At 42.1% G+C, this 23,814-nt stretch overlaps 1 protein-coding gene across 8 annotated transcripts in view; it reads right to left on the bottom strand.

Annotated features, from left to right (window-relative positions):
- The window catches only part of ARHGEF3 (Rho guanine nucleotide exchange factor 3), a 294,208-nt gene that overhangs the window by 43,467 nt on the left and 226,927 nt on the right, over nt 1-23,814 (bottom strand). The window lies entirely within an intron of this gene.

The following is a 23,814-nucleotide window of genomic DNA, read 5'->3' as shown; positions in this document are numbered from 1 at the left end:
GAGAAAGGACAAAAACCACATGATCATCTCAATCGATGCATAAAAAGCATTTGATAAAATTCAACACCCATTTAGGATAAAAACTCTCGCCAAAGTGGGTATAGAGGGAACATATCTCAACATAATAAAAGCTATATATGACAAACCTACAGCCAGCATAGTACTCAATGGTGAAAAACTCAAAAGCTTCCCACTAAAATCTGGGACAAGACAAGGATGCCCACTATCACCACTCCTATTCAACATAGTCCTGGAAGTCCTAGCCACAGCAGTCAGGCAAGAGAAAGAAATAAAAGGGATCCAAATTGGAAAAGAAGAGGTAAAAGTGTCATTATATGCTGATGACATGTTACTATATATAGAAAACCCTAAAAGGTCCACACAAAAGCTACTAGAGCTGATTGAAGAATTCAGCAAGGTAGCAGGTTACAAAATTAACGTTCAAAAATCAGTTGCATTTCTTTACACTAACGATAAATCAACAGAAGAAGAAAGTAAAGAAACAATCCCCTTTAAAATAGCACCCAAAGTAATAAAATATCTGGGAATAAATCTAACCAAGGAGGTGAAAGAATTATACACAGAAAACTATAAACCAGTGATGAAGGAAATTAAAGAAGACTTTAAAAAATGGAAAGATGTTCCATGCTCTTGGATTGGAAGAATCAATATTGTTAAAATGGTCACACTGCCCAAGGCAATCTACAGATTTAATGCAATCCCTATCCAATTGCCCAGGACATATTTCACAGAACTAGAAAAAATCATAATAAAATTCATATGGAACCATCAAAGACCTAGAATTGCCAAAGCATTACTGAAGAGAAAGAAAGAGGCTGGAGGAATAACTCTCCCAGACTTCAGACAATACTATAGAGCTACAGTCATCAAGACAGCATGGTATTGGTACCAAAACAGACATATAGACCAATGAAACAGAATAGAGAGCCCAGAAATGAACCCACAAACTTTTGGTCAACTCATGTTTGACAAAGGAGGCAAGAGTATACATTGGAATAAAGACAGTCTCTTCAGCAAATGGTGTTGGGAAAACTAGACAGCAGCATGTAAAACAATGAAGCTAGAACACTCCCTTACACCATATACAAAAATCAACTCAAAATGGATTAAAGACTTAAACATAAGACAAGATACAATAAACCTCCTAGAGGAAAACATAGGCAAAACATTATCTGACATACATCTCAAAAATTTTCTCCTAGAAGAAATAAAAGCAGGAATAAACAAATGGGACCTAATGAAACTTACAAGCTTCTGCACAGCAAAGGAAACCAGAAGTAAAACAAGAAGAAAACCTACGGAATGGGAGAACATTTTTGCAAGTGAAACCGACAAAGGCTTGATCTCCAGAATATACAAGCAGCTCACACGACTCAATAAGAAAAAAATAAACAACCCAATCCAAAAATGGGCAGAAGACCTAAACAAGCAATTCTCCAAGGAAGACATACAAATGATCAAAAAGCACATGAAAAAATGCTCAATATCACTAATTATCAGAGAAATGCAAATCAAAACTACAATGAGGCATCACCTCACACCAGTCAGAATGGCCATCATTCAAAAATCCACAAATGACAAATGCTGGAGAGGCTGTGGAGAAAGGGGAACCCTCCTACACTGCTGGTGGGAATGCAGTTTGGTGCAGCCACTATGGAAAACAGTGTGGAGATTCCTCAAAAGACTAGGAATAGACTTACCATATGACCCAGGAATCCCACTCCTGGGCTTGTATCCAGAAGGAAATCTACTTCAGGATGACACCTGCACCCCAATGTTCATAGCAGCACTATTTACAATAGCCAAAACATGGAAACAGCCTAAATGTCCATCAACAGGTGACTGGATAAAGAAGATGTGGTATATTTATACAATGGAATACTACTCAGCCATAAAAACTGACAACATAATGCCATTTGCAGCAACATGGATGCTCCTGGAGAATGTCATTCTAAGTGAAGTAAGCCAGAAAGAGAAAGAAAAATACCATATGAGATCGCTCATATGTGGAATCTAAAAAACAAAAACAAAAACAAACAAACAAAAACAAAGCGTAAATAAAGGACAGAAATAGACTCACAGACAGAGAATACAGACTTGTGGTTACCAGTGGGGTGGAGGGTGGGAAGGGATAGACTGGGATTTCAAAATTGTAGAATAGACTACACTGTATAGCACAGGGAAATATACACAAAATGTTATGATAACTCACAGAGAAAAAAAATGTGACAATGAGTGTGTATATGTCCATGAATAACTGAAAAATTGTGCTGAACACTGGAATTTGACACAACATTGTAAAATGATTATAAATCAATAAAAAATGTTAAAAAAAAAAAAAGTTCTAACAGACATAGCATACAGGAAACCCTCACTCATTCTCTCTGCACTTTATTTTTGCAGCCAGGGTGGGATTAGGGAGCAGTAGGAGGGTCTTCAACATCACTTCTGTAGCTGCCCTGAGACTCTGCCTTTACTGAGCCACAAACATGGCCAGGAGGGACCAGAAATGCAGCCATCAGTGCAGGACTGACTGCTCTACTGCAGGGCAGCACTGATCTTGGATGCTTTATACCTGGCGAGGAGCAAGGGAAAGGTGAGAATCAACAGTGCCAGCAGATGTCTTTGCCTATGAGTTGACGGAGTCATAAAAAATCTTTCAAATGTTTAGGAACACCAGGAAACCTCATGCAGGGCTCCATCTGTGTTACAGGAGGTGTGCTGGAAACTGTACACCCAGGGGTCATGAGTCATCCACCAAGTAACCCTCTAAGAGGCTTTCATCATCCTCATGTTAAACAGGAAGTTATGCTCTCAGAGTGATGGAGAAGCTCTAGCATTATTAAATAATAATAATGAGTTCATATTCATTGCAGGGGCTTTTCTCTATGCTTTACAGAACTTACTAATATATTCCTCCTAATATCCCAGCAAGGTAGCCACTATTGTGATCCTTGTTTTAAAGACAGGGAAAGCTAAGAAAGGTGGCCAGGATTTAAACCTAGGCCGGCTGGCTCCAGAGCCCATGCCCTACTCCAAGGCTTGGCAGACTTCTTCTGTAAGGGGCCATATGGCTAAATATTTTAGGCTTTGAGGGCTATCCAGCATCTGTCACGACTACTCATCTCTGCCATCACTATAAACAGTTATATAAATAAATGAATGTGGCTATGTTCCATTAAACCTTCATTTATAGACACTAAAATTTGAATTTCATGTAATTTTCACATGTCACAAAATATTATTCTTCTTTTGCTTTTTTCAACTATTAAAAAACAGAAACCATTCTTAAGGGCTTGAGGGCTTTTTTTTTTTTTTTCTTCCTATTCCTCAGACAAAGGAACATGAGTTTTGTTGGAGACTCTCCAATTTTCAATCAAGTATTCTGCTCAGTAGAGGACACTGTAGGAGATTCTAGAAAACTATTTCCCAAAACACTGTTTTCTGACAGCACCTTTACTATACTAGGCAACATTCAAACTGTTTAGACCCAAAGTTCTACCTCCCAGTACTACTGAGTCAAAAACAAGGGGCAGAAATCTGATTTTAAGATGGGGGGGCAACACTATTTCATGCCACTAAATAGCTGGAAGGCAGTCAGAAGTGGGCTGTACTTGGCACAGGGGCCATAGTTGGCTGACCACTGCTCTGTACTACTGCTGGCCATGGGGTCATAGGGGTCACGTTCTAGGTCAGAGGTCCTCAGCCTCAGCTTTCTACTGTGACATACCCAAAGATGACACTCCAGGGATGGCAGCCTCCCACAGGCTCACTCAGTCTTCAGATGGCACAGGCTCGATGTGCACCTACTCCCTGCAGCTGGCCTTCCCCGGGTGAGCAGGGGATGCATCTGACTTACCTTGTAAGTGAGTGAACCCTATCCTACTGAATTTTATTCTCTTAATTTTCCAAACAAATCACCCTGAACATAACACAAAATTTCTCTGATCATCAATATATATGAATAAAGGACATAAAAATATGATGCTTGGGGTCTGCTTCAAGGTCACATGGGACTGGGGAAAGGGGATGTACAGGAAACAGCACTGACCACAGGTTGGCAACTGTCATACTAGGGGCCATGCACAGGGGATACAACATACAGTCCTGTCTATGGTACGTGGTCAAAATACTCCATGATAAGAAGACATTTAAATGGACAGAAAACAGTTTCACAAACTGGAGCAGACAGGGGTCATCTGAGATCTTCACTTCAGTTGTTAGTGAGGGCCTAGTAAGAAAGGATACTGAAGAGGCAGAGGTCATCTAGAATTGAAGGTAATTAGTAGAAACCTGGTTTAAAAAAAAAACAAAAAACAAAAAACCACTACTAAATTTCAGTAATTCCCAACTGATAAAGGCCAGAATAGGGAAAGATTCACAAGAGCTACCCGAAAGTATTTAAACTTAAAAGACCGGACACCCCATGGAGAGGCGCCAACCTGGCTGTCAGATTCCCCAAAGATGGTTTTATTCTACTGACCAGTTTTTTATTTGCTCTCATTAAGAAACCCATCAACTGGCTCCTGATCACTGAACTCCACAACATAAAACAATCTGATGTAGTTCAACCCTGATTTATCCTAGAAACACACAGAAAAAATGGGGACCATTCAACATCAGACTGCCCATGGAGAGGAGATTTCTGTTCTATTCCTTTTATTTATTTATTATTTGTTTTTTTAATGAAGGTACTGGGGATTGAACCCAGGAACTCATGCATGCTAAGCATACACTCTACCACTGAGCTATTACCCTCCCCCTGCCATTCTATTCCTTTTAATTTGTGAGTGTGCTTTGCATACCCCAGGACTGTCTCCCAAATCCACCCTTTTCTCTCCATTCCTACAATAACACCATCCTTTATAAAGAAGGCTAGGACCTCCCCTCCTTGGCAGATCTTCACTCTGGCTCACTACAGTTGTCACGACTTTACCACCCACTTCCTTAGGGCCAAAGGGTGGTTCACACGGTTTTATAGTTTATGCCCAAGATTCTCACCCTTCAAAACTCCAAGGTCACCACAAATATTCTTGTGTTCTCACTTCCTTCGACACCTCCTGTTGCTAAGGCCTTCCCACCCTTTCAGGGTCTCTTACTGACTCACTGGCCAATTCTTTTACTCTTCTCTTTACCTCCTGTCATAGGTGGCACTCTTCCCTTTGGGGAGCACCTGACAGCTTACTTTGTATCTTGCTCCTCAAAGAACTCCTGCAGATTCTCCTTCCTGGTTTTTCTAACAGTTGAGAATTATATACAAAATAAATCTGTCTATCAATGTATCTTTGTCTGGCTGTCATACTTACTAGCTGGGTAATATTGGGCAAGTTACTTGCCCAGTTTCTTCAACTGAAAAATGGGGAGATAATCCTCTCATAATACAGTCATGAGAATTCTGTAGGGGAGAGCTGCCATTTATTGGGAACTTACAATCTGTGCCAGGCACTGGGCTAAGAGCTTTATATGGATTTGCTTATGGCATCTTCAGAACATCCTATTATCATTATCCCCATTTTACAGATGAGTAAGCTGAGGTTCACTGAGTGTAAGTACTTTCACGGGTCACATATCTCAGGTAGAGGCAAGATGTGGATTATATACTAGACCATAGGCCTCTGCTACACTATACTGCCCAACAGAGAACTATTCTGCTCAAGAGATAATGATGATGAGCACAGAGCACAGAGTCCTCTTCTTCCTCTTTGCCTCTAAGAACAGGTGAATTTATCTAATCTCTTAATGTATGCAGTCTCTTTTATTTAAAAAAATGACTTTGAAATAATTCTAGATTTACAGAAGAGTTGCAAAAATAGTACAGTGTTCCCACGCACTCTTTACCCCTCATCCCCTAATGTTACCATGTTATATAACCATGGGACACTTATCAAAACTAAGATATTAACATTACTACAACCTTACTGAGCAAACTATTAAAGGAATTATTGAGATTTCACCAGTTTTCCCACTAATTCCATTTCTGTTTCAGGATCCAATCCAGAATCCCAGTTTATGTTTTGCTGTAATATCACTATTGTTTCCTTCAGTCTGTGACAGTTCCCCAGTCTTTTGTGATACTGACACTTTTGAAGAGTACCGGTCAGTGATTTTGTAGAATATTTCTCAATTTAGGTATGTCTGATGTTTCCTCATGATTAGATTCAGATTATGCTTTTTTGGCAAGAATACAACAAAAGTGATGTGCCCTTCTTGGTACATCATGCTGGGGGTACATGATGTCACTATATCTTATCACTGGTGATTTAACCTTGACCATTTGGTTAAGGTGGTACAATGGGTTGAATTGTGTCCCCCCCATGAAAAGATATGTTGAAGTTCTACCCCCAAACCTGTGAAAGTGACCTTATTTGGAGATAGGATCTTGGTAGATGTAATCAAGTTAGGATGAGGCCATATGAGATTGAAGTGGACCCTAAATCCAATCACTGGTGTCCTTATAAGAAGGGAAACTTAGAGACATAAAGGGAGAACAGCATGTGATGATGGAGGCAGCGATTACAGTGACATCTATAAGCCAAGGACCGCCAACAGTTGAAAGTAAACACCAGAAGCCAGGAAGAGGCAAGGAAGAATTCTGCAGATTTCAGAGGGAACATGGCCCTCCTGACACCTTGATTTTTAACTTCTAATCTGCGTAACAGTAAGAAATAAATTTCTGTTGTTCTAAGCCTCCCAGCTTGTGGCAGTTTGTTACAGCAGCCCTGCTGGATTTCCCCATTGTACAATTACTACTACACCCTTTGTAATTAACACATATAATGGAAGAGATGCTTTGCAACTAAGTGCATCCTTTGAAATTCAGTTCTGTGTTTGCCCAGCATCTGCAAAGTGGGCTTCACTGAAGTGTACAGTTGTCACCCTTGGGGGAATGTCTCCTGGCTGAACAGGGAGAACCAGAAAGTTGACCCAGGCAGAGGACCCAAGAGAGTCAGCCTTGGCTGGAGTGGGGAAGGAGTGGGGCGGGTGAGGCAGTCAGCAGGCAGGGCACAGCGGACCACAGGGGCATGCAGGTCACAGAGGCAGCAACGAGGAAGCCTTTGCAGAGCTGTCTGAGCAAGAAGCTTGAGGCTGTAGGAACAAGAAGGGGAGATTCTTTGGAGCCTGCAAGTGACTCTTCACCTTATTTTTTGGAAATAGAAAAAGACAGCACTGAAAGAATGATTTATAACTCCAAAATTTCCATTTTTTTTTCCTTTTCTCTGGCACAGAGCTTACTGACCTGGTGTCATTTGTTACCAGAAGTAACAGGCAAATAATGAGGCCCAAATTCCAACGGAAACCTGGCTTCATTGATTAGACTAAATTCATTTCAGAATTATTGGTTTCTAACCCACAAGGTAAGAATGCAGAACTATAATTTTCCTCTAGAGATATTTATAGGTGATTTCAACAAAGGGACCACAGGCTTTGTGGACTCTGACAAACCACCAGGAACAATTCTTGGAGGATTCCCAGATACCTTCTTCCTGGCTAATCTCAAAGGCAGTGGCCACACCCTTGTGTTTATTTTCTCCGTCTGCAAGTCTTGCACTGAGCATCCAAGGGAGATTAGATTTCCTTTTTAATGAAATGACACAATCCTCTCTGCATCAGATACTTTAAAGAAAACATACTAATCTCCCTCTTTAAAAGAAAAAACTGCTTTTTAAAAGTTTTGCTTTATTTTGCTTTGTTTGTATTTTTGCTACTGGGGACTAAAAAGGGGTTGGATAAATAAAATCCACAGATCACTCTGAGTTAGTTCAGTCTTATGGCCAAGCTGTAGACATGGGTATGGATTGCTGTGTTGAGGATCAGACAATTTCTCCAGCCTCCGCTCAAGGAGCTGCTAAAAAGCAAGTTGATAGAGATATCATAAGATGGTCTGGGGAAATCCACAGATTAAACAACTGACTCTCAGGGCTGTAAAACTGAACACATTAAGGTTGGGGAGATTATCTTTACTCCCTGTAAAAGTCTGTCTTTGCCTGAGCCAGTCAGCACCAAAAGTCCAGTCAGCACCTATGGCCTCTGGCCGTGGTCAGCCTGTGAAGCGGTTGCTTTTGGGGGAGACTTGGTTAAGGCAGAGGCATCAGAGGGTGACATCTGACTGAGCTCAGACAATGCTGGTATGAGCCTCCGAAAGTATGCTCAGTTCCGGCGCCAGACGCAACTCGCATCAAATGCAAATAAAAAATGAGAAGAGAAAAAAAATCACACGTTATGACAATTTCTGTGGTCATCCTGGCTTTATTTCCTCCAGGCCTCTCCTCCTTCTTTCAAGTCCAAAACACATGCTGGCAAAATACTATAGCTCTCTAATGTCTGTGTAAACTGAACAGCAAAACGAAGGAAAGGTGAGCACGGGGTGCGTTAGATGGATTTCATCCAGTACACCCTGGAGGAGCAATTAATTTTACTACCAACTCTGAGAGGGCTAATGTGCCTGGCACACCGCTTTGCTTCTGAGGGAGGACCTCAAGCAAGTTATTATCTTTACTCCTCTCATTATCACTGAATGTTTTTGCCCCATAGTGGAAAAGTAGACTGTTCTTCTCCGCCATGGGGATATTCATTTCTGCTGAATGATTGTTTATGGGCTAAAAAAAAAAAAAACACCTTAGAAAATAATTCAGTAAAATATGGGACTCTCTGAGAGCTGAGGCAGGCAGCAGCCTATGTTACGAACAAAATCTCTCAGCAGTGCCAGTAAAATAAAACAGAACCACTGTTTCAGACACTGTATTTTTGGCTAAGGTTCACTCCTCAATTACTTTCAAAGTTACTCATTTCAGTCAACATTATAAGGGTAAGTCAACATTTGCCCTGGCAGCAAGCCCAAATTTGTTATTTTATTAGTCTGCTACTGGTTAAATTGGCCCACGATTAAACACATCTAGTAAATAGTCCTAAAATATTGGAGTTTGGTAGAAAACCACATTCAAGCTCTTTTACACAGGATGTTACTATTACTTAACCTTGGGCAGAAGGAGACATGCACACTCACACCCTGATAAGTTTCTTTCAGCAAATGCCAGCCCACTGCCTGAAACTCATTTTGGTCCTGCCCAGACATGGCACTGTAGACCTTCAGAGAAAGAGGAAGCCAAATATTTAGCTCTCTCTGCAGTCCCTGGCTCCCATCTGCTTTCTGATCATCAAGCAAAGCTCTTACTCTGTCAAGGCAGAAAGGGCCAGATGCTCCAAGCTGAAGCACTCCTGGAAAAGTGTGAGAACTGCAGACAGACTCTTGCCTCTGTGGCCCTTACAGGAAGGGCAGCCTTGGGCCCAGAAGACGTTTTCTCATGATCAGAGTCAGATTATGCCTTTTTGCCAAGAACACCACAGCAGAAATGTGCCCACCCCACCACGTGCATCCCCAGGACTGGAAAATGGGGTCAGAGCCGCACATCCTTGGTTGGGGGATGCCAGCAAGGCACCTGGAGGTGGCAGTGGTGGTCTAATCACAGCCTCAGACCCAGAGGAAGGGCTCTATGGTTCTGGGGTTTCAGTCAGTCATTTCCTATTGAATTCTTGGAAACCCGTGGGTGGGATATAAATTCTGCATTTGTTTCTCTCTGTGAAGGGGATTCCTTGGCTTCCCCCTGGGCTGGGCTGGAGGGGAAGCGGGAGAAGAATGCCACTGGGGATTCCACCTCTGCTTCAGTGTTTGGGGACTGGTGTGTATGGACCTTAAGGGTACTTTAAGGATATTTCCTGAGTCTTCTCCAGAGTTTAAGAAAAAGCAGGAAGCCTCTGCTGCAAGTGACTAAGTTCTTACCATTTTGGCCCCCAAAATGTGTCAATTGTTTGCAAAGGATCTAAGGATAAAATATGAGCCAACCTTTCTGGCCAGGGAACAATGCCCTGTGACCTCAATACCCTATGACCTCGGGCCAACCATGTAACCTCCGAGGGCTTGGTCCCATGCCCTGTGAATTGGGGGTGACTCTCTCATCTGCTCACAGGGTTGTTGGGAAGGTGACATGAGATCATGCGTGTAATGTGCCTGGTACAAGCCTGCTCCATAAGTTGTTCCCTCTAAAAATCAGATTACTGCCTTTAAATTCTGATGTCCAAGGAGAGCTGTGATTGCTCCTCCAGCCTGCTTTCCTGCCCATTCATTCCCTGCAGCACTGGATTTTGTCCAGGGCCTCCAAGGGACAAAGCTAGAGCTCCATGTCCCCTGCCACAACCTCACCAATGACATGCTCTGAGACCACATGTGAGCTATGAGACCACATCTTGATGGCACATTTCTGTCTTCCCTTTGTTCCAGAAGCTTTATCATCTGTTTAGTCAGGCTCTGGCTGGATAGAGCAAAACTGGGAGTGGCTTGGCAGGATCCAAAGCTATGTCCAAGTAGAGAAAAACATCAGCTGTGAAATCCTAAGATAAGAACTTGAGTGAGAGAAGGGAACCCAAGTACTTGGGTCTTGAGGTCTACATCGAACCCCTCCCACCCCACATTGCAGAATTATGGGCTAGAGGAGTTGGTCTCCAATCTTGCCTGATCCCAATACTATCTGGGATTAGGCAATGATAGGAATCCTGTCAGATTCCTTGTCAGATGTGCAAGGTAGAATTTCTCTCAAAAATAACATTATCTTTGGCTTCCAGAAAGGACCACACAGACTCACCAACAAGTCCTCTCTCCCTCATCTACCTGTCATCCCTTGAAGCTCAGCATTATCTTAGCTTCCCAGAAGAGGAAAAAGAAGTACAAAGGTGGGAAAAAATGCACAGATCTTAATCTCAATGTCCCAAAGGAAGGACAGCGTGTTCCAGCTGAATCTGAGATGCTCAAACACGTCTCAGGCAAGCAAAACAGACAGTCATGTCTGCCATTTGACTGAAGATGAGGCTGGGATGAAAGATCCCACATTCAGCTGCTGGGTAAAAACTACAGGGACATCCAACTGAGGGCACTGGGTCTCTAGGAGGAGAACATGGACCCCCTTCTTTTGCTGCCTAGTCAGTTTCTGTTCTCAATGAGAACAATGATTCTGAGCAGTCAAGCCTGGCAGAGATGAGACTTCCAGAGAGAAACATAAAATACATTTGCCGTGTCCCCTGGTAACCCCCAGATGTCCCTCCTAGCACTATGTATCCTTTCAAATCATTTGTTCCACGTGCGTCCTCACGTCCTCCACTTAGAACCAGGGAACACTGCACTTGGCTGTTTTAGAACAGTCTGCTCTCGACTGAGAACAGAATATGCTGAAATCTGATTATTCAAAATGGAAAAAGATACTGGTCACACAGCCATGAGGGACTGATTGAATTGGAAATAAAATATAAAAATTTTAAACTTTCCTGTTTTGGCTCTCAGCTGACATCTTACCACCCACTGAGCAATGCTTTGTAGAAAAATAAGGTACAAAGCATGCTACTGAGGGAACTGTGAGGTAGGTAATCTATAATGGCTTCATATGGCCTTGCAGTTGCCCCCACACACCCCAACCGAGCTGATGACTAGCTTCAAAATATTATTCCTTGGGAGGTGTGTAAGTTGGTGCACACACATAGAACACAAGACTGAACTTTGAGATAGTTTTCATTCTGTAACACATTTTTAACGACAGGAATTTAAAAATGCCCACTGACAATGGATTTTTCCTAAGGCTCATAACAAATCCTGGCTCTCAGTGCTTTATACTTGCAACCTTGAAACATAGTGATTATGTGTTATTTCTAACTCTCAGCAATTAATATGCAACCACATGTATCATTATCTACAGTCTATTAAAATTCAGAAGCCTGTGCATTGAAAAAAGAACATATTGAACTGACAAAGGAGGCAGAAGCCTCAGAGACTCAGCTGTGCTCCCCACATCACAAGCAATTCATTTCAATTACAAAGACAAGAGGTAAAATGAATAGACAATGGTAGTTGACTTAAAAGAAGTAAATATAAACCTGTGATTTGGCCGTTTGGTTTTGCCATTGGAGATTCAGTGGTAAGGACTGCCAATAAGTTTCCAGGAAGGACAAAAGCAGTTTTGTGGTCAAAGAAAAATGTTCTTTATTCCTGAAGTGCTCATGTGGCAGAAAGGGGCAAAGTTCCCATGAGTTTTCAAGCACAGGACAGATATAGAGGGAAGGGTTCCTCTGGGAGACTACTGGGGGTCTAACCTGACAAGGATTTCCCCAAACCCCCGGCACTCCCAGGGATGGGCGGAGGCTCATTTACCAGCTCCTCCTGCCCCACCATTTAGGATTCAGGCTCTGGGCCGCTCCTGAATTTGCAAAGCAGGGCTGTGCAACGGGGTGGCAGGGGCTGCCTGACCCTGCAAAGCTCCTGAATTGCTACTAAATAAACTATATGCTGCCAGGGCCCCTACCTATCTGCTCAGATTCTAGCAATTTTCTAGAAACAGAGAAGTCGGTCATCCCACACCTGACCCAGGTATAATTCTTCTCTTCTGACTTCGTCAAGAAGAGAAGGAGGGGAAAGGGTTTGGAGGGAATCACAAAATGGGTAGTGTATACAGAAGTCAAAATGTAACGTTGTATACATGAAACTTACATAATGTTACAAACCAACGTTACTTCCATTTAAAAAAAAAGGTACCTGAGGATTAAAATAATAAAAACATTAAAATTATTCAAAAAACCCCCCAAAAAACAAGAGAAGGAAGCACTATGTAGACAATGGGGGACCCCTGGATGGGGAGGAGGAAGTACCAAAAGCCACGGAGTCATCTGGTGCGAGGTGCTGACACACACATATACACTCGCTCATCTAGTCTGTATGGCAACACCACCGCTCCATTTTATAGGAGAGGAAGCAGGTGTTTAGAGAAGTGAAGCGACTTGCCTCAAGTCATACCTAGTAGTTAATTGGCAGAGCTGAAATTCAAATTCAACTCTGACTTGAAAGCTTTCCTGGACACACATACACTGGCTTCCCAGGGTACACAACTTCCTCTTATAATAATAATATAATAGTAATAAAATTGAGGGCGATTTTGAGCCAGGCTGTGCCAAAGTGCTTTCCATGCATGATTTCCTTGATTTCTATTATGTTACTACTGTTAATATACCCATTTCACAAAGCAGGCAACTGAAGCTCGGAGGGGTTAAGAACTTTGCCTGAGGTCACACAGCCAGTCGTGAGTAGTAGTAGAGCCGAGATTGAGCTGCTACTCTACAAGGCCGGGTTTCTTAACCACAGCACTGATCGTGTCCCAAGCCAGGTGGGAGCCCTGAAGAAATTAGACTGTAAGGCAGAAGAGACTGAGGCAGGGAGTGAAAAAGCAGAAGCTGCTCATTCGATATTCAAGCCCTGTCATTCTGGAATCAACAGCCCCTCTTGGGTCCACCCCCAGCATCTTAGAGTGCCCAGCCAGGTGTGTAGGTGCCAAGCTAGTGGTAAGAGCAGGCCTAGGGACTAGGTGTTACAGAATTCAGCACTAGGGGTTTCATTGGACAACTACCTCCCAGTCGGCCAAGCTCCCACAGTGAGGTTGTCACTTACCCACCCAGGTTTCCTCTGATTGACAATCGCTGCATGCATTTTAGGGTTGTGTATGACCTGATCAAACTCAAGGAAAAGTTCATTGAGGGCCAAACATGCCTTCCTCTTCTTTTTTAAACCCAGGAGAGAAAAAATGCTGGGTAGAGTCTGGTCTCAATAAATATTTACTGACAATCAAAGAGCACTGGGAGTCATTTTCAGTCGTCCAACTTGTAACCATCATGCTATAGAGTTTCCCCACGTTTCTAACAAAGGATCTGTTTATAATTAAAGCATGCTACTAAGGAATAGGGCATGAAGAACTCCCAAAGCAACCTATCTCCTCACCTTCCCTGGGTCCATGTTTGTGGTCAGAGCGTGGGTAAGGTTCCCTGATGACGTGTGTCAGGTGGGAGCTGGCCTTGAGGACAATGACATGCTCCTCATCTCCCATGAGCAGGGCTCCTCTCTACCCAGAGCTCACCCCCACCCGCTGTGGGAGAGTACAGGAACACTAGAAAACCGCACTAAATTTTTTCATCCTGCCTGGCAGGAATGAAGGTGAAGCTTTATTCACATTATGTGCTTGGAACATCTTTTGTTTTCCAAAAAAGAATGCCCATTGCCAACCTGGATCCCTGGGAGGCAGGGTGGGTGTTTCCTAAAAGGAAGGGGCGACCTCCGAGCAGACCACTGGATGGGGATGACCATCCACAGCTTCCGCTCAACCGACGTGCATGCAGAACAGGTGCTGCCACAGCTAATGGTCTGCAGGACACCTGCTCTGTGGAGCGGTCTGCATCCCCATTTCCTCTTCACAATTGCCTTGGAACTTCTCATTTTACAGATGAGGAAACTGAGGCTTAGAGGATGAGTCACTGGTCCCAGGTCTCTCGGCTCACATTTGGAATTCAAACTCAGTTCAGTCTGACCCTCAAATCCAAGTTTCTAAACACCACACTCTGTGGCTGCCCCGAATTAAAAGGCAGTCTTGCTCAATCCTTCCCTTAGGGTAAAGGGGAAAAGGAAAAGGATGAGTTAAATGACTTTAGCTGGAACTTTGAAGTTCTGAAATGAAAGATTTTTCTTCTTAGAATAGAAATCCAGTTTTATTTTTTAACTGTATAACAACTAGTCCATAATAACTTTCTATGTCATGTTAAATCCAGTTTTTATTTAAAAATCTTAATAACCTGAAGTCTGGGTTCTATGCTCAAAGCTCAAATTTCAAGTTTAGTCTGTGAGTGGCGGTGCTCAAACTCAGGAATTCCTGTTGCAGAGTTCTAATCCTAGAAAGGCCCCAGAACATGCTTAATGTGCTGTTTCCAAACTCTCGGTATCATCATGACAATTTTTGGCCCCACATACCTATCACCCAAGCCATTACATAATGTTTCCTTAAGCTACTCATTTTTTTTACTTAAGTAAACTTATAAAAAATCAACTCTAACACTGCCTTAAACAGAAAATCACTATCACCTGCCATAAATAGAAACTAACTTTAAAAAAATGAACCCTATTGTTAAATTTTTGTTAGACTCTTGTCTGCCTGAGGCCTGTGCTTTGTTAAAGAGGGAAATTAGCAAGTGATAGAGAAGTATTAAAGATGTACTAGCTCCAAACTGAGACATTCTCCTTGACGTAATGAGAAAGATCAGAAGAGAATTGGAAAGAGAAAGTGATTCAAAATTATTTTGTGTCTTGTCTCTGTGTCTCCTGTCCTGAATCTTTTGAGCTACCACAAGTGGTATGAAACCCATCTTCTGGGAAATAATGATCTAACCCCGTCCACTCATTCAGAAACAAAGACGCTGAGGTTCCAAGAAGCTGAGCCTACTTCCGCCCTGTCCCCAGCTAGTAGTGAAACTTGTAAGAACCAGCTTAGAAATAAACGCTGCTAAAGAGATCTGGATGAGCATTTAAGAGTCCTCCAAAGCCAAGATTCCTTGATGTTGAGCTAGAACAAAGCTTACTCTTCCAAACTGTTAAAGCCCAGGTGAAAAATATTTAGAGACTAAAGAGAGAAAATCAGGTGTCCTTTCCAATGCTCTCTCCTTCAAAGCTTTCCGATAATGCTCCACTTAACAGCTGAGGCGGAAGGCAGAGACTCTTCACCATGGGTCTGTGGTTGACACTTAAGCTACCATCAGTTTTTTTCCTCTTCAGTCTATTTCCTTTTTCACAGCAGTTTCAGACCCCTTTTGCAAGACTACACCCAGAAGCACTCAGGCAATCACTAACCAGCAAGGAGGATGGCTGACGAGGTGTGAGAAAAATGAACCAAGGCTGCCAAAACCTAACAGGATACAGATGAGACACCCACACCCCTCTCCGACCTATGTGAAGTCAAAAATAAGAACAGTCGTCTCCACCAGTGACCTTTAATTATCTTCTCTATATTCGCTTGGGGTCTTTCTTGACATGCTTGCATCACTTGGGGATTAGGAAATGTTAGCATTTCAATATAAGACAACACATTTGGGAAGGGAGCTTGCACTGGCCTTGTGTCAGGGCCAGAAAGCATGGAGGGAAACCTTATCACTTAGCCTCATCGGCCAGCACACCCAACTCCATCTCTTCCCATCCAGTGGCTGGTTCCCTTTTCCTTTCTGTGGCTTCTTCCTCCAGCAAGGCTCTAAACTTCCAAATCTGACAATTTATAGCACCTGATAAACATTCAACTTTATTTTTTTCAAGGTTCTGACATAGGCTCTCAGTTTTATTTAGTTCAGCCAGGTTACCAACTTCTAGTGGTATCTATGGAAACAGTACCCTGGGGGAAATGCTTTCGACCATTTAATTATCACCTATGGTGCAAATTAGATCTGCAGAGCTCAGAAAGACATCATTTTAAGGGATGTCATCTACATGTACAGAAGTGTGTGTCTACTCATTCTGTGTGGGCTTTTTGTTTACGCTAACAGGGATCTCACATTACATTTAAGTAAGACCCTGCACTTGGATCTGCAGGAGTGCAGTCCACTGGCCCCCAGGCAAGGTCACTGCATGCAGGACTGTGGCTAAGTTTAGTAGGATTCACTTTGAACATACCCAAAATATGGCTGCTTACAACTGACCTCACTTAGAAACATGACTGGCTTAAGACAACATTTTAGTGTCCCAAGAGGTCAAGACTGGTCAAGGAGGGACCAACATTTTGGCCCTGCCTCCTAATCTCTCTGAATCTCTGTTTCCTCAGGTTTCCTCAGCCGACAAAGAGGACAGTACTTGCCTTGCTCAGGTCCCTAAGCTGGGTCAAAGGACAGAATGCATATGAAAATAATTGACTGTGATTTGAACACCAGGTGGCATTGCTACTGTGATCATGATGACAAAGGAAGTGGTTTCTCTGAAACATCCCTTCCCCACTTCTCTACATCCTATGTGCATACATATATTTTTTAATTGGTTACATTATGTATATAATTATGCTCAACTTTCTGCCTCTTTATTTTTCCCAGGAACACTAGAGTATTTGTTTGCCAGGGTGTAATGAGTCAAATGATGTTGCTGACCCCTGGGCTGGAGGCCACGGGACATGGAACCAATCCCTCATTATAGACCAGAGAGGCTCTTGGCTCTTCTGGTTGTTGTAAATAAGTACAAAAGGATGCTAGACTGGAATCAGACAACTGGACTTCAGGCTTCAGCTTGGCCATTCCCAGCTGTGTGATCCTGGGAAAATCACTGAACCTCTCTTACTCCTGGAATCCTTATTTTTAAAATGAGGATATTTATACTCAGAGGAGGGCAAAGCATACAAAAGTACTTTGAAATCTATGAAATGCACAAACAGAAAACATGAACATGCAAACGATGTCATTATGAACAACTTTGGAAACATAGCTTTTTTCCGCAAGAGCTGGAATACTGGATGCAAAGATGTGAACCGTTTTTGTCTTAATATGCACTGACAAGTCCCCTTATTCTATGCAGAATTTCATTTTGTTTCTCTGCAACATCCCCAGTTTGGGGTTTTATCATGTCTTTAAAATATTCGTGACATCAATTAGGTATGAATAGCATAATTATTTGCCTTTTTCTTTTCTATAATTTCTATTAGAGTGATCATTTTAAACAATGTTATATTCACAGTTCCCATGTGCGTGAACTGCTTATCACTGTCTTTTGCCTATATGTCAGTGGACATCTTGGAGCATTCTTTTATATCTATATAAATTATTTATATGACAAACATTAATCTTTAGTCTTTTATTAAAATGTCTATTTCAAAAAAATCTTTTTCAATGTATCAGTCTACTTCCCTTGTCTAAGGAAGCATATTATACATAAAAGAAATCTTGTTTGTTGATACAGCATCATACAGTGTCTTTAGGCTGATCAACACTCAAAATTTCCAGGCACACTGAGGATATTCAGGGGAAACAAGCAAGGAAGAGAAAGGGACTGGACATTATGTCCCATTTGGAAAAGTTAGAGGAACCAGGACGTCTAGCCAGGAGAAGACAAGCACCTCGGGGAAGTGTGTGTGTGTGTGTGTGTGCACGCATACGTGTGGAGTAGGAGTAGATGGCAGGGAGAGAGTTTTCAAATATTTAAGGGGATAACACATGAGAAAGTATTATTGTATAATATTCAGCTCCAGAAAGCAATGCTACAACTAAGAAAGGATTTTCTCATGCTCCACACTGAACAAAGAGGGAATATACAGCCTGAGAAGGTTCCTAGAAGTGCTTAAGCAGCGATTGAATGGATCCAGCAGCGGACGAGAATGGCCCGTGTTCTCAGTAGGGCTTTCCCACTCTGAGGTTCTGTAACGCAATGACCCTGGGTCATTTCCCGGAGGCTAGTTTTGTTTGTTTGTTTCATAAATCCCCGGAAAAAAGCCTGTTTTGCTACTCCTTTCCTTCTCATAAGAGCCAGAAAAAGAAAAAACAAAAAGCCCAGTGAACTTACTGTTAAGGTTTCTGGTTCAGCTTCAATTGAGTTTACTAATAATCAGCTGCCTTCTCGCAAAAGGACACAATGGCCCAAGCACAGGAGGTCCAAGGGATGAGTGTTTCTAGACTTAAAAAGACCCACTCTTTTTCCAGCCAAAGCGTTGGAAGCTTATCTTAGTTCATGCCATGGCCTCTTCTAAGCTAATAACCGGTGTCAATCATAAAAAATTGAAGGCATTAGAAACCACTGGCCTTTACTCCTGAGAGTCCATGAGCCAACACAACAAGGATAAATGGCAATGCAATCTCAGCAATTTCCTCATTGTATGTGAGACCTGTACCCATTACCAGTGTTGACAAATTTATGGAAGGCAACTACGTGCGCACATCACAAGTGAAGTAGCCCTTCCAGATACACATACACACCATTAATAACAATTACATGTGCACAGGACTTTGCAAAATTATGATATGATCAGTAATTTATTTTCATTCAGTTGTTATGAAAACAGTGGCACCAGTCCAGGATTTTATAGGCAATCACAGAGTGTCTTGAGAAAATGACACAATTTGCAAATATCCAGATGGCGGTCAGGGGCTTCCAATCACTGGTTTATGTGGAAGGCTGGTGGTTAATATAGATAAGCAAAATGACTAATTGTAGAAATGACAGTGTCACCTCCACAGCACTGAGCCTGCGAAATTCTGCCAAAGACCAGCTCCTTGGTCTTGAGAAACACAAAACAGAAGTTAACGAAACCCTCCCAAACAGAGGCTTGCAAACCCCACTCCTGTGGGTTGCAGCCATTCTATGAAGTGGCTGCCAGCAGCATTGACTAATGGTGGGGTCTCCATCCAGACACTCAGGAAAAAATGGGCCTTTGACCATGAGGCAGTTTGCTGTGGCAGCCGGGTTCACTCTTCATGTGTTATGCGGTGAGAAGACCAGTGATTTAGTCATTTAGAGGCAATGTGATGTGGTTGGGAAAGTACAGACTTCAGGGTCAGACTCGGGTGTGAGTACTGGCTCCTCCACCTACCAGCTCAGCTATCCTGGAAAGGCCACTACCCAGCTCTGAGCCTCAGTTTCTTCTACAAAAAGGGGCAGTTAAACCAACCTCAGCAGATTGTTGGAAGGATGATTAGAGGACTTACAGTAAGGCTCCTATTGTGCTGATGTGTATAAAACAGCATTCAGGAAATTAGGACGTTGGACATGTTTCTTAACACTGTTTTAGAAATCTTTTTGAGATGCAGATCTTAATGATGATGCAGTTTACTGAGCAGTTACCATGCACTAAGCACTGTACATGACTCATCACACTATGGTAGAGCCTTCATCATGCCCATTTTACCACCGAGGAAACTAAGGCTTAGAGAAAAACACAGCATATTGTCCAAGGCATATTACTAGCAGGTGGTGGATAAGGCATTAGGACCTGGGCAGTCTTATTTCAGAGTTGATGCTATGAACAGCTTCAAATATACACATGTCAACATATTTTTCTCTAATAAACCTGTCCACGTGCATCCTGGAGGACCAAGACCCCCAAGATACGGTTCCATATGAACAAGCCTCAGAATCATGGCCAATGACCATACCCAGATCCTATCAGCAAGTGACAGCCATTTACCAACCATGCGGCTCCCTACCCAGCAATATCTGAGGTCACATGATTCATGTAGTCTATTTAATCATCTGATAAAATCCCAGGATTCTACTGCAAAAACTCCTTGGAACTACTTCCATGTAGTTGGTTATATATATGGTCAGTTTAACATTATATGATACAAATTCCAAGAAGTGTATAAATTACTGGAAATCAGCTGACGCCTTTAGGTCTCCAGCTGGCATGCAAGGAATACAGTCCCAAGTACTTGAAGTTTTCAAATACACCTGTGGGCTGAATGGGGGATAAATTATGACAGGGCATACAGTTCACCTTGCCCTTTAGAACTGAAGTTTGAGAGGTACCTCTTCAGTTAATAACATGCTCAAGATTATATATTTAAAATAAAATATCTTAAAGCATTTTACATGTCTGTTTTGTTTTGCATTCCCCCCACTTTTTCTTCACAGAGGTAAACATTCTTAGATGCCACAAGGTTCACTGGTACTAAATGCTAGGCTAAATCCATCAGGAAACCTGGCATTGGATCTTGGCTCAGCTGCTGATTTTCTTGGTGGCTTTCTGCAAGTCATTTCCCCTCAGTGTCTTTATTCATAAAGTGGGGAGGATACTTCATGCTTTATGTTAACCTTACAACATGGTTGGGTTCTCAAGTAAGAGATTAGATGTGGTACTTAGAAAAACAATAGAATTCCATCATTTCTAGGTCGCTTCAAGGTTCCACATAAGGCTACTAGCTGAGTCAAAGTTAGAATATATTCAAACAGACAAGTGAGAGACATACATGAGAGAGACAAAAGACAATGACTACAATGAATACCACTAACTCATTTTGGCCTAATCTTGACCAATATCTGAGACAGCGACTCTTAAAACCAAAAGTAAGTTGTTCATCAAATTGTCAGATATGTTCTTGGACAGAAAATAATAGAAACACTACTTTGTATTTTCATTAAATGGACCCTAAACTCTTAAAACCTTCTCACCGGGCTCCAGCATCCTTAGCCAAGGTTTATACTCATTTGAGCCTTCTTTCTTTGAAAGCAAACCTCACCATGGGAAAATAGTGACTTTTAACTTAGAATCACTGTAATTCGTGGGCACTAACAGCTTTTCTTTGAGTGACTCGATCAGGTGTTCAGAGCACCTAATAACCTAGAAGAACCAGTCCCTCCTGGCTTGAGAAGGAAGCATCCAATAAATATAAAAACAAAGATCAATCGAGCAAAGCTGCATCAGTGAATCAGAAGAAATAAGCTTAATGATGCTCATGTGATACCATGTTTCTCTGTGAAAATCTGGAGCTACGGACTAAGATGGACTAAGCTCCTGAGATTTCACGGTTAATGATTAGAGCCGGAAGGATCTAGTTGATTATGGGTATTAAAGTTAAACATCTGCAACTCAACTCCATATAGCCATGTCATAAGAAATACTAGATTAAGAAGCCACACTGTATTAATATCATAATCCATGTAGAATAGTTTTAATGTTTAAAATAAAGAAAATAAAAATGTTAAATATATTTTTTCTTTCACTAAAAACTATCCTTGAAATTTACAAAGCCTTTAAATCCTGAGCAGAAATCTTCCTGATTTGCTTTTAAGAAAATGTTTATTGTTGTATATTTTTACTCAAGTGTATGCTATCAAATACACATCAGTGACAATGGCCCCTTCCCCATGAGCCTTTCCCTAAGTGGCCTTGCCCATCATGTTTGCTGCGAGGACAGGAACAAATGCTAGAAGGCACTTCCCATGCGGCACTATGCCCACTGTCTTCCTTACAGCAAATTCTGAAGGAACAGCCATTATGTGTCTAAAGGGCACAGGTGCTTTGCTGCAACTGCCTTTGAAGGTCAAAAAGGACTTTGGATAGATCAAACCTTCTTTTTCCCACAGCCACATTCTTTATGCAAAGAAAATTATCTTAAAAAATACTTCCACAGGAATTAACAGTTAATGTCTAGCTTATAAACAATGTTTTTCAAAAGGGCAACTAGTGTATGCTGTTTTTTAAACACTTAGAAATGCTGACGACACCTGCTGGTAGAACATATATTTCAGTTAACTGCCGATGGAGAAGTGAAGTCTACCAGGGCCGGCTGTCTTTTGAGCTGATAATGAAACAGAAAACTAGCCCCCAAACTCACTTAGGTTTCTTTTTCCAACTGTCACCATTATCAGGAAGCGATATGCCTGGAGATGTACTAGACTGGACACCTCTGACTCAAGGTGTATAGAGCATAAGAGATAATTCTATTCTGATTTAAACACTAGGGAAAAATTCCTCAATTGGTGACACCTGAAAAATATTTATGAACTCGAAAATTGTTCTTCTCCCAACCTTACTTCCACACCAGGACATCTCCATAAAAGGAAAATAAGTCACATTTTATAATCTGGATCCAGCTACCATGAAGAAAATTAATATTTGACATCTGCTGATACATTTCTCTTATCACAGTTTTATAAATATATAAATATATATATTTACATTCTAAGAATAAGAAAAGATTAAACAGATAGGTTTAACCTAATCCTTTAACCAAACTACACAAAAATACAGGACCAAATGATATTATTTAGAATCCAGAGGTTTAGAATTATTTAGAATCCAGAGCTATTCTCACTATTCTTTTTTTGACCCAATCCAATTTATTAATTAAACTACGTTAGGCTTTGTTTCCTTCCAAAAGGAGTTTGAGGGGACACTACTGCTCCTACGGTCATTAAATTATGAAGTTCCCACGGAAAAATCATAAACCCATTCCAAGCCTGAACAACCTGAATTCTATTGCAGGTGTTGTCCCATCAAAACTTAAATAAGAGTCCAAACACCACTAAGGCCATCACACTGCCACAGCCGCTGGGAACAAAAACTCTTTGTGAAAATACTCAACTGAACTGAGGTGTGGGGTGGGGGTGGGAGTGAGAAGTTAGTTTGCACTCAGCTTACAGAAAGCTGATTACAACCGGAGACTGTTTGGAGTCTTGTCAGCTTGGAGCAGCTCTTGTTAGAGGCAATGAATCTTTGATGCTGTTCTCCTGAATATACATAATTCAGTGAATCAAGTGCACACAGCTGAGCAAACCCATGGGTGGCAGGTGGGTGGACCCCCAAGAACACCAGCCTCCAGATTCTCCCAGTCGTGGTTGGAGAGTGGAGATCTCCCAGATACACACGAGCGGAAATGATGAGCTGTGTTCTGTGGGTTCCACTACCGCTGAGCCACAGCAAAGCTGCAGTCTAATGCAAGCAACTGCATTCCCTAAGACCCTCAAAGAAAGAGACATTTTCTCCTCCAGCTGAATCCAATCTTTAAGGCCCGTGAGCTCTTTGCCAGAGATATAACACATAGGAGGAAAAGGCAGACTAAACACAAGCCAGGAGGGCTCCCTCACATCACCCTCAAGGCATAGGAAAGTTCCCAGAAAGATAAACGTTTCCAGTGTTCCAAGACAGCTTCCCACTGCCCCAAGGAATTTAATTCATTTTCAGAATCCAAGTGGGAGACACTCAGATTACTTATTTAGCCCTCAGGCCCCCAGCTGAATGACCCCCACTGGCCACAGGTGACAAACAGAGGTGCTGCGTCCTGTTTTTGCTGCCAAACAGCTGCAAGTCCAAACCTGACAGGTGAGATGTCCCAAGGGGTCCCCAAGAACGTCCCCCTGTTCCCCTGGCCCAGGCAAGAGGAAACCTACGCTTAAAGGGTAGCTCTTCCTTTATGACTGAGCCCAACGATGCAGTAGGAGAAAGTCCCTTTGCCAAGTCTAGACGGAAGATGGACAGTCTGAGGGCC

The sequence above is a fragment of the Camelus ferus genome, chromosome 17 (assembly GCF_009834535.1).
Source record: "Camelus ferus isolate YT-003-E chromosome 17, BCGSAC_Cfer_1.0, whole genome shotgun sequence".
Lineage (NCBI taxonomy): Eukaryota > Metazoa > Chordata > Mammalia > Artiodactyla > Camelidae > Camelus > Camelus ferus.
The sequence above is the reverse complement of the archived record's forward strand: the minus strand, read 5'-3'. Positions and strand labels throughout refer to the sequence as shown.